Raw genomic sequence first — 12,067 nt, 5'->3', positions numbered from 1 at the left:
AAATTCTCTGTTACTATTTCTTGACCTCACATAAGATGTTTTCAATAGGCCATTCAAAGTATTAACCCACCCCTCCCAAAAAAAAACCCCTCAACTTAGATGTACAGTAAGTTATGATACAAATCATTTGCACACATTTATTTTCATGTCAAAGATATGACAGGAGGTACATTGTAAGGAGTTGTGACCTTATGCAATTATGTATGCATAGCGAACATGCGTGTCATACATACTGATGACCCTAATGAGCAAAATACAATAACTTTTTCTTGACCGCACATAAGAAGTTTCAATAGGCAAACCAAAATATTAACCCAACCAAAAATTAACCCAACTTAGATGTACAGTAAGTTATGATACAAATCATTTGCAAACATTTATTTTCATGTCATATGACAGGAGGTAAGGAGTTGTAACCTTATGCCTTTAAAGGGGATGGCTAGTAACCGATCAGTGGGAATCAGTGGGAATGCTGAGGGATGATTGTTCCAGTCCTTGTGGGATTTATTTAAGAGTACATTATATATCTACTGTTGTGTGAAAATTATTTGCTTCAGAACGGTCTCATATTCAAGTAATGTGCAGATTAATGCCCCGTCACTGACCAGGGACGCTTACCTGGAAACATTAAACTGCACATTACTTGAATATGAGACCATTCTGAAGCAAATAATTTTCACGCAAGAATAGATATATAGTGTACTCTTAAATGAATCCCACAAGGATTGAAACAATCACCCTCCAGCATTCCCACTGATTCCCACTGATCAGTTACTAGCCATCCCCTTTAATCATGCACAGCAGCCATGCATGTCATACATACTGATGACTCTAAGAGCGAATTCATTACCAAAATATCTTTAGTTGTCACCTTCAAAATAGAGTCACACTATCTCTTTCCCTGGAGTGGTCGATGGAAACAGGTTTGAATTGGCTGAAGAATCGTCTAGGGATGTTAATAGCTTTCACAGTCAAAATATCTAGACATTTGCTATGAAATCCCTGTTTGAATTGCATACACACACACACATATACATCAAGTTGCTTCCACTTTTGTAAAAATTGTAAAAAGCAATTACAGCCTGGATGTATCGTATCATGGGTAGAGTAAAGAATTAACATGTTTCGAGAAATACTCAATGTCATATGTAAATATAGGAGTATATCACAAGCCAATGTCAAATTGTAATGTCAAAAACAAGAAATTTGAATGGTACATTCATTAAACATTATGTTCATCACTTTACTGAAACTCAAATTGTCATAACTTCAATAATATATGTCTGATTTTGTCATAGTGTCTCTGATCAGTGGCTTTCGTTTCACTATACTTAATAATCAAACACGACTCTCTCATAAGGATATATATGCTGAGGTACTTCTTTCTCATATGCCAATTGTGCAAGTTGAGATTAAAGTGTACCAACACCACGAGTATCATGTTTGCTATATTTGTAGAATATACTTGAGACATGCCCTCTGCAAATCATCAGAATTTTTGTCACCCTGATTTCTATTTATTGGGGTTTAAATGTTAATTCTAAAGAGTATACAAAAACAAAAATGACTTGAAATAGATTAGCCGTTCATCCAATTTTTTTCAATCGAACAATTGTGCTATCGATGTTTTTTTTTTTCTTAATATGTCTTGAACAATAGTGACATGCAATGCTTGCACATGATCAGCTAAATGATCGACATGGAATCTTGACATCATTTGTAAAAATGTACAGTATGTGTATAGCTAAAACATGCACACATCATTACCAGTGCTTATAGAGCAGAACTTAAAGGTGCAAAGCACAAATTGTGTCAAATTGTCTGATCTATCGAAATATGTATACTTTCAGGGGCTGTGTTAGGTGAATTATGGCTGTGTTTTTTTTTTAATGTATTCTAGCTGTACACAAATTTGATTTCCAGGGTATTGGTACACTTTGATTGCATACTTGCCAACATTTTCATTTGAGAAAGTGGTAGAATCCAGGATGCCTATGCGAGCAGCACTAGCTTGAATGCTAATGAAATCATTCAAAAGCGGTAGTCTACCGCCAAATGCTGTAGAGTTGGCAAGTATGTAATTGTGATTTCACACATCATGTTGACATTGCATCCTTGCTCGTATTAGAACCAACTTCTCAGGAATCCTCTCTCTCTCTGCTTTTCAGGAGCAGCTACGATCTGTGAAGTGGCATCAGTGCCCTATTGCAGCTGAACACGCTCAGAACCTACTACTGACACAATCTACTTTCTCTGTTGTGGTACTGCATTGAAAATTCAATAGAAATTTTGATGGTCAAATAGATAATATGTTGCAATGCATAACAAAGACCAAGCTTTCAACTTAACCTAAACATGAGACTTTAATACTGAAGTGTTTGGTAATGACTGAAGTAAAAGTTCATCCAATATTTCAAGACTCTATCATTGCTTGATGAGAAGGCTTCTACAGTTTGTGATGTCACATGAGTAAAAAGTTAAAACACACGCACATATGGAAAATTCCAGATATGTTAACTTTCCTAAAAAGAATGAAGAGCACTTGACTTTCCTGCATCAGGAGCGAGGGTGAATAATCTTACCCGTAGTATATGTTAGTCATGAGTCAGGGAAGGATATTTTATATTGTTGTGCTATTGAGACATCACACGCTGTCAAAGTCTTCCCATTCAGTGATGACAGCCTATAAGTTCAATGAAAACTATTTTAAAAAATCATAAGTTTTCATTAGATTGTTAGAACATGCTTGATTTTCAATGATGTGTTTTACTAATATTCCTGCATTCACTGATAACACATTATGTTTGGGGACAATTACCCTTAGGTCAATTTGAGCATACAATGAAAATACACTTAGTGTTTGATCTTTGAATCCAACGTATACATTTGTTTGTATGACAAGGGCTTTATTGCTGTGTGTTAGGCAAACTTGGTGGGTAATTTCTCAGATGAGATGTTACAGAGCTGACTCTATCCTGGCCCTGTACTCCGCAATGAAAGAAGCTTCTTCCTCAAGGCTAATATCAAGGTAGTCCTCCTCATGGTGCGGAATATCAGGTAGGACCTCTTCTATGGCTGCCTTCTGTTCATCTGTCAACACTTCTTCATCATCTGATCATCGGCAAAAAAAAAAAAAATTATAATAATAAAGAGAATAATAATGATCAAATAAAGAGAGAAAAAGAAAAAGAAACAAAATATATATACATATGTACATATGGACAAGTATAACAATTATAATGGACTCATCTAAAAAAGAATTGAAGTGTTTGATATGTTGACATATTGTGGCATTTTCATAACCATGAAAACATTTTTGTTCTCTTTGATTGCCCATTTGAGCAAGTAAACTCTTCACTTTTTAATTTTTAGTAGTATAGTCTAAACCAAATGTTGATGCTAGGGTTAGATTAAAGGAAATGAGGTTAAGATCAACAGCTCACCCTTGAGATTTTTCTTTTTTTCTATGAATTAATATATCCATGGGAAAAGTAAATCATAGTAGGTGATTGCTAAATTGCATCATACTGTAAAATAAACATCTAGATTCCAATGTACATACTACGACCTGAATATAATCCAAGGTATCTATAAGTGACCCTACATCACAAAACCAACAGAAAGTCGCCAGACATGGATTTTTAGTTAAGAGCAGATTCAGAAAGAGCAGACTCTAAGCTTTAAAATGATGTATATCTTAATTCAAATGGACTCTCCTCACCTATTTAAATATTGGAAAGAAAGCACACACTCTGGAAAGTGTGAACTGAGAAAAGAAGCTCTTAAGTACAGGGTGTATTCAAGCACTTAATCTCTACCAAGCCATGCCAGCTGTGCCATGAATGGAACAAAAAACAGGATGTAAACTACGGGAGCAACAACAATGAAGGGATTGTCAGATTAAACTGAAATTGAGCATGCTTAATTAACGTGTTCATTCTGTAGATAATTAATGCCAACTTTCAATACAGTAGCATCATTCTTTCCAAAGTTATATTGGAGCTGAAAGTGAAGAGTATGGACAGAGTTTTAAGAAATGAAAAGAGGGCTCTGTGAAAAACACCTTATCACACTGTTCCACCAAAAAGTGTTGGACAAAAACTGTTGAAAACACATGTTCCTGTTTGTTTTATGATCCCAACTTTTAACATACATGTTATATAGAAGAATACTTGCTCTGTCAGAAAATATGAAAAAACTCAAGATTGGTTGTGTCGACCCATTTCACCTTTTTTTCAGTCCTCGTACAAAATCAAAGTGTGCAACTTTTTGTTTGTTTTGTGATGCACGGTCACATATTATGTTTGTTTTCACAGATAATTATCATACAATAATACATAGAGTTTATATGGAGCCAAATCCATCTAATAATAAAATGCTCAAGACCCAACTTGTGCAAAATATGAATTATATGTACAAAAGAAAATGACAAGGTGAAACAGTAGGGACCATAGTGCATATATAGAAACGATGGCAATGAATCATTGTAGGCCAAGTTAAAAAATATGCTTCTTAAGATTATTTTTTAACACTTTAATAGAATTGCTATTCTTAATCAATTGATGGAGTGAGTTCCATTAAGGAGACCCAGAATGAGCAAAGGTTTGTTTCCCAAACTTAATTCGTGTGCAACTTAGAGATTATGATACTGACCAAGGCAATGATGTATATAATACATCCACTTATATAGAAACATATCGTTACACCAGTCATCAATACTTTATCCTTTTGTAACCTTATCTCTAAAGTCAGAGCTTGCCAAAGTGTATCTGACATCTGTAATGCCTCATTAATTGCTGCGTTGCAAGTGTATGATAAAACGCTAGTTAATCAGATGATTATAATAGTCAAAATAAAATTTGACTTGTAATGAATGACTTTATATTTTGACAGTACAAAGGAGGCTACATAGTTCAGGTATTGCAGACTTGAAACAACTACATTTTTCCAGTCAGGAAGGAGAAAATCAGAGCAAGTTATAAAGCATCACCTATTCCATCCAATGTTAATGAAAAGGTATAAGAAAAGGTATACAAACTAGTGTAGATAGGAGAAAATGAATCCTATGAAAATCGGGTCCCGGAGGAAAGAGAAGAAAAATTCACATAAGGATAGGAGGACAGAAGTAGTAGCATGGATGCATTAACTAAGATGTTGCAGAAGAGAGAGTAATACAGTGTACATGTAGCATCAGTAGAGGGATAGTAGAGGTTCATGCTAGAACTACTGTGCTTTACATTGTTAGCCAATCAGCATGCACACTGGAGTGCTTGCTTCCCAAAATGGCACAATGTCAATGGATAGAGATTATCATCGTTATAATCCCCCCAATCCTGATTGTGTCACTATGGCCTTGCTGTGCATGAGTAGGCTTGCTAATCTACAACTAGGTCAAGTTTGGATGGATTACCAAATGCTGATAAAAAAGCTTGGCAAATTAAGTTCATTGCCTGGGAACATAATCATTGATGTGCCTATTGATCAAATAATTATTATTGACTGTACCTTGTGCTGAGCTGGGTCCTGAAGAGAATCCTGTCCCATGGCTTGGAAGGGGAGGCAGAACCCCTCCCAAAGCCACAAGCCTCTCTACAGCTGTGGAAACGACACCTTGAAACCTCCTTAATGCCTCACGAGCTACGTCAGTGCTGAACCCCAGCTCGGTGACCTGCCAAGGGGTGTACAAGTACAGGCAATTGAACATCACAAACAGGGGATCAACACTCTATTATCAGGTACTTTACTGTACTTGAAATCATCTTCTTCTTTTTTCTTGGATATATTACAAAGTGCAGCAAGTCATGAAGAAAGTAAACAGGATGATTTTTTTTGAAATTAAAATCTGATTTGAATTTAAGTGTAATTTCCCAACCAATACCATGAACTACTTGGAACTGAGGAGTCATATTGAAAATCTTTTGTATAGGGTACACTCGCTATGTTCAAAGAATGATTTAAACAATCTGGGAAAAAAATAGTACTGCTTGATTGCACCAGATTAGCATAACAGTCTTACAGCAGCATTTCAGACACAACTTGGCATTTCAAAGATGGTCAGTGTGGCTGTACATAGTTTTGTAAATATCCAGAGACAGTCATCTCTGTTCAGCAGGTTATATTGCAAACATACAGTCATATAAATTATATATATTTCAAAATTTCCATGAGCAGGTAGAATTTCACATTTGCAATACTGATATACCATACAATCGTGTTTACAATGCTTTCATATCTAATGAATGGTAATTTCAATAATCATTTATTTATTCATTTATTTATTCATTTATTCTTTATCATCATAGTGAAAACAAAAGCAATATACCTATTATCAATATTTTGCTTCAGTAGGCGTTTTCACATCAGCCCGATGTTTTGAAATAGTGCGCTATTTTCTGACTTGGGAAATTAACCCGATCACGAAATAGCGCGCTATTTGATATTGTGAATACAAATTAGCACGCTAATTGATCGAGAAAATTTCTTGAGTCCAACTCGGGAAATTTCCGAAATAGCAGGACAATTAATGCGAACTATCACGCTATTTGAAAATGTTCGGGCTGATGTGAATAGGAAATGAAATAGCGCGCTAATTTGCGATTGCGAAAAATATTTCGAGCTTGGATTTTTATCGGGCTGATGTGAAAACACCTAATTTACCTCAACATAGCAGGGCTGCCAACTCTCACGCATTCAGCGTGAGACTCACGCATTCAGCGTGAGACTCACGCATTTTGGTCCTTTCTCACTCTAAAACTTTATTTCATTTGCATGCATTTCTATTGATCTCACTCATTTTGACCCCTAAATTATAGCATTGGCCTATGGGAGTCCCACTCTCAACTAGTTTCCAGTGTTGGCAGCCCTGCATAGTTGCACGATTAAGTCTGTTCATTGATTGAAATACAATGTCCCATCTGTGTTATTCTCTTTCCAATGTTATTGTTATTTATCATGATCATCACTCTGTGAAGGACAGTGCTGTCATGAAGTGACATCGCTGCGTGTATGCTATGGTGTCACCCTGTTTTAACTGTGCTTATGTGCTGTGTACCCACCTGAGCAAGCATCTCATCAGTAATTGTTCCATTCCAGTTTCTGTCTGTCTTGAGGTCGTCATCAAGGGTGAGTAGCTCCGGATGTTCCTGAATGAGTTTGAGGGCACCATGTAGATCATTGTTGGTTTGCTTAAGGGCAGAAGCTACAGTCTCCTTGGAAAATCCCATCTCTACCATCTGATCAAAAAGGTCTGTCTTTACCCTGAGGGTGTGAAGAGAAAGCAAATAAAAGTTAGTTAATATGGGTGTACACTCGTGTACCCAGTAAGCACAAATCATATTGAAAGAGTTACAAGGGTATGTTATCAAAAGATTGCATATGGCTTTGTCCTTGCATATGGCTCTGTCCTTCGTACGAGACAGGGCTGATTTGGTTTGGTTTTCATCTTGGACTTGATAATCCAGTGGATGGTCCCATAGACCATGTGCATGACTTTGAAAAGCTTTGAAATATAAGGCATTTTTGTTTTTGAAGTTATTGAAGTAAATTAAGCATAATTGCCATCTAATTGACAACTTTGGGCATTTTTTTTTAAAATCAGCCCAATCATGTAATTAGCCTAATTTTGATGCAGGAAACCTGAAAACATGGACAATATGACATTCAAGGATTTTCTAATAAGACAATGAATGCATGAATTTGTGACACCAGTTTATATTTTTTAATATCTTTTTTTAAATAGCATACTTAGCATATTTAGTGAATTTACATACAGTTCAGTAGATCAGGAATTTTAATTTACATTAACAAGGTGGCAGCCAAGCTTTGCTTCAGTACCATCGAAAACACAAATCAAGCTTGAAAACCTTGGGCATTTGTCTTAATTACCCTAATTAGCACTGTCAGTTAATTAGTATAGTCAGCTAATTAGCATGATGTGTAATATGCTGCTAAATGTAACGCAAGAAGCCTGATAATGCAACCTTTTACTTTTATTTTTTTGACGAGGCATCCATTTATGACAGCAACTTTTATTTCATTAGTAAAACAATAGTCCTGAGAAGTGTGATAAGCATAATGAGCTTCTTCTGTCGAGTTGAGGTATTTGGATACCTTTGGGTACCAGTATTTATCAAGAGAATTCCTCGTTTGTATAATTTATCACTTCATAATCTTATAGTGCTTATAGGCCTGTTCACATGCATAGGTAATAAATCAAAAAGTTACAACATTAAGGTAAATCTGTCCTCAAAAAATTACACAATTCAATTTTTTTTTTTTCTGATTTAAATACCCTAAGTATCGTCTTATTCACTTCATGAAAAATGTTCAAATATGTCACTCATAGTCGTGCACAAGATTGTTGAATTTCAATTCCTGGAATGCAAAAGCTCCAACCCGGGTACGAACTCTCTTGCTTGCCCTCCCCCCCCCCCAAAAAAAAGTTTTTACTGAGAAGATGTTTTATGTTGATCAGGGGCGGATAAAGAGGGGGCGCACTGGGCGTGGGCCCCCCTCAGGATCCGCCACTGTTGATTATTTTTTGTTTGCACCATACACGTAATCGTACACCTCAGTCAGTCTCACTACAGGTGCGATCACACATCGCCGGTTTAGATGGCGGTTCATGGCGGTTCGGCAAATCGCCGTCCTCCGCCAAAGACCGTGTTCACACTGTACACAAACCCTGGTCATCCGTCACTCATCCGCCATAAACCCCGAGAACCGCGGAGAACCGACAGAATAATTAAACATGTTTAATTTTTCGTGGCGGTCTTGGCGGTTTGAAATGGACCGTCTTCAAAACGCCATCCACCGTGTAAAGAACGGATCCTCCGTGTTTGCACCGCAAGATCCGTGAAAATACCGTGTCAACACCGCCATAACTTTTCATGCAAAAACAAATGTAGAACTTAAAAGAGAATAATGCCTCCGGCGACACTTCGTGGCGGAGCGATAAAAAGGGGGAAAAGGGCAGAGATGAACCCATAATATCGGTCAAATATTGCATTGAATGGTAAAGTTTCATTACTTTTTTATTTTAACACATCTAGAGTAAAACAGAAAATTTAATATTCAAAAGGTTGGTAGGTTTGTTGAATAGTAGCCTACATCAGTTACTTTAAAAGGCGTGTGCATAATTTTGTTTAAGCTTGATAGTTTAAAAGATAGCCAGCTATACGTGAACCTGTAAGTTATACATAGAAGACTTATGTAAATATGTTGGGTTCTGCTTTCGTGATTATGTACGCCCTTTTGTAAGAGTACATGTTGATGCAGACATGTTGAAACTTAAGAGAGTAGAGGGAAAAGCGATGTTGAAACTTGAAAAAAAAAACCACACCATTATCATGTTACGTGAACCTGTAAATAAACAGGACACTATGTAGATATACGATACTCTTCTTGAATGTCTTTTTATTGACTGTTGTTAGAGATATGTGAAAACTTAATTAAGAAAGGGAAAAAAAGAGATGTTGAAACAAGCAAGTACTTCTACAACACTTGATATATAAACACTCAGGAAAAAAAGAAAGTACACACTTTTTCAAGTTTATATTTCTCATAGAATATTTGGCTGAAAGTTAATGGATTATATACCATTATGAAAGGTAATTGAATTGGCTATTAGGTAAACTTTACGCATGAGTGAACACCAGTCTTTTTCTCTTCAAAGGCACAAAAGCAAAAATTACAAAAATGAACAAGTTGCCATTCATGCGTGCTCTTCATGCGTGCTCCTCCATGTAACAATAAGAACAAAAGACAAATTTAACACAATAAAAAACATGAATTAAGTTGCAAAAATAAAGCTATGACCTCTATGATATCTTTGAAGCCCAAAAGATCAATAAAGCCTAAAATGATGGAGGAAAATGAAGAATCTTCTGTCAAATCCAAGTTCAAATGAAATGAGAGAAGAAGCAATATAAACAAAAGTGGTAGGAATTTGAACTGATTTCTCAAATTAGGAAAATTATAGATCTTTGGTTCTTGAATTTATCTCATGAATTCTTAAATTACTTAATTAAATGAATGAAGTAAAGATATTATGTTTATTCAATTATCTTTGTGCCCTTACTCCCTATGTCATTTGAAATTTGAGTTGACAGAAAATTCTGATATTCTCCCTTTAGTTTCCCACTTTGATTTATTTGAGGTTATGAAGAAATAAAGACAACGAAAACTTATTTCTGCTATTTCATTCATGTCTCTCATTGTGTTAAACTGGTCTTTTGTTATCATTATTATCTTGAAGGGCATTTCCAAATGAAAGACAACATGTCAAATTTTGCAATTTTTACTTTTGTGCCTTGGAGGACAAAAACCGAATGTGTTCACTCATGCGTAAATTTTCCATTTATGTTGACCTACTAGTGTAATAGCCAATTAAATTACCTTTAATATGGTATATAACACATTGATTCTCATTAAAATCTTCTATGAAATATAATTATTAACTCGAAAAAGTGTTTACTTTCTTTTTTTTTGCCGAGTGTATAGACCTGTAAATGAACAGCAAATTTGTAAACTATATGTTGGATTCTGCTTTGACATGTATGTCTTTTAATAACAGTTAATACAGATATTTTAAAAGTTAAAAGAGAGAGAGAAAAAACATGTTAAAACTTGAAGACAATTGCTTATTGCATCACTTATGTCAATCTGTAAATACACAGGGTGTTACAACGTTTCGCAATTTCTTTTGAAATTCTCTTTTTGTACCTAACAAAGCAATACCTCCTTGTTGTATAACCCACTGAAGACGAGTGAAAGGGCTCTGATTGCATTCAACTACAAGGGCTTGGTATATATGGACTCCTCCACCTTTCGGGGAGATCCGTGTTACTACCGCGCCAATCCGCGTTAGCGCCCTGTTCAAAACGTGTTGCGAACGTATAGTCACATCGCGTTTAAGTGCTTTCCGCCATCGTTGGGACACGGTTCACGGCGGTTTGAGAACCGCCATGAACCGCCATCTAAACCGGCGATGTGTGATCACATGCAGCAGACGGAAAAGGAAATGATAAATACGCTAGTACCGTGCAGAGGCAAATCAGAGTTTTGTATTCAGAGATGTTGACTGAAGGGTTTACTTGAGGGAGTCGTCATGACACAAAAGGCAGTATTTTTGTTTTAATTTTCCATCTGAGAAGATGGCTGGATAGCCCATATTCAGTTGTACTCCATTGAAATGTGAGGGGGTGCAACTTCACCGGATTATGCACCCTGCATGCTCTATGCGATGGATGAATGAAGCGGGATCTTGTACATGCTTGACTTGTGACTCTGAGAAGCCGCGGTCATAATAAGCACACTGGAAAAAGATCGAGAAGTTTAACCGTTTTTGTGCTTTGAGTGTCAATTGACACAGAAAACTCTATAGCTTTGTACAAACTGTCCAAAGTCCCTGGCACAGAAAGGCTTAATGTTGAGTTAAAGATCTAGCTCGAAGTTTTGCCAGTGTGACAGCAAAATTCCCGCGAAACTTCCCGGGAAACTTCTAGCGAAACTTTCCACTCCAACTTGGAATATTTCTCCCCATACCCCCACCGACGTTTCCCATCTTTTGATATATGCTGTGACCGCTAGAAACTGAAACTTCACGATCTTTGTCACGTGACCAGTCCACCACCTGTGTGCGGACGGTGCATCCGAAGCGCAGGGCTATAAGTCACACGTTGTTTAGTAATTAGCTCATGTAAACACCTGTACAAAATATTCAATTACATTCTTTTGTCTCAGTTGGTTAGGCCCCAGTCACATATAAACACGGATCCTCAAGGATCTACACGGTGATCCAGGGAGATCCGGGAGAGTTTCGATCTCGATGGAGTGTCTACGAGCGTTGATATGACTGTACACACGTTATCAACACGGCAGCTACACGGATATTAAATGCCGGAAGAGTGCGCGGCGTCTACACGGACAAACACGGCATCTACACGCATCAACACGGCAGCTATACACGGCAGCAACACGGACCACCCCAGATTGCTCTGCCAAACACGGTAATTCCCGGTTGACGCCGGATGTTTCTGACCTCCAAAAGTTGCCGTGTTGGCCTCCC

The 12,067-nt window shown here is 36.9% G+C and overlaps 1 pseudogene; it reads right to left on the bottom strand.

Moving 5' to 3' along the window:
- Positions 1-745: 745 nt before the first annotated feature.
- The window catches only part of LOC139722052 (NEDD8 ultimate buster 1-like), an 83,368-nt pseudogene continuing 72,046 nt past the window's right edge, over positions 746-12,067 (bottom strand).

Source organism: Diadema antillarum, unplaced genomic scaffold, assembly GCF_040938485.1.
Source record: "Diadema antillarum isolate AM-2024a unplaced genomic scaffold, OU_Dant_1.0 scf00000156, whole genome shotgun sequence".
Taxonomy (NCBI): Eukaryota; Metazoa; Echinodermata; class Echinoidea; order Diadematoida; family Diadematidae; genus Diadema; species Diadema antillarum.
Note: the sequence above shows the minus strand (reverse complement) of the source record. Positions and strands in the feature narration are given on the sequence as shown.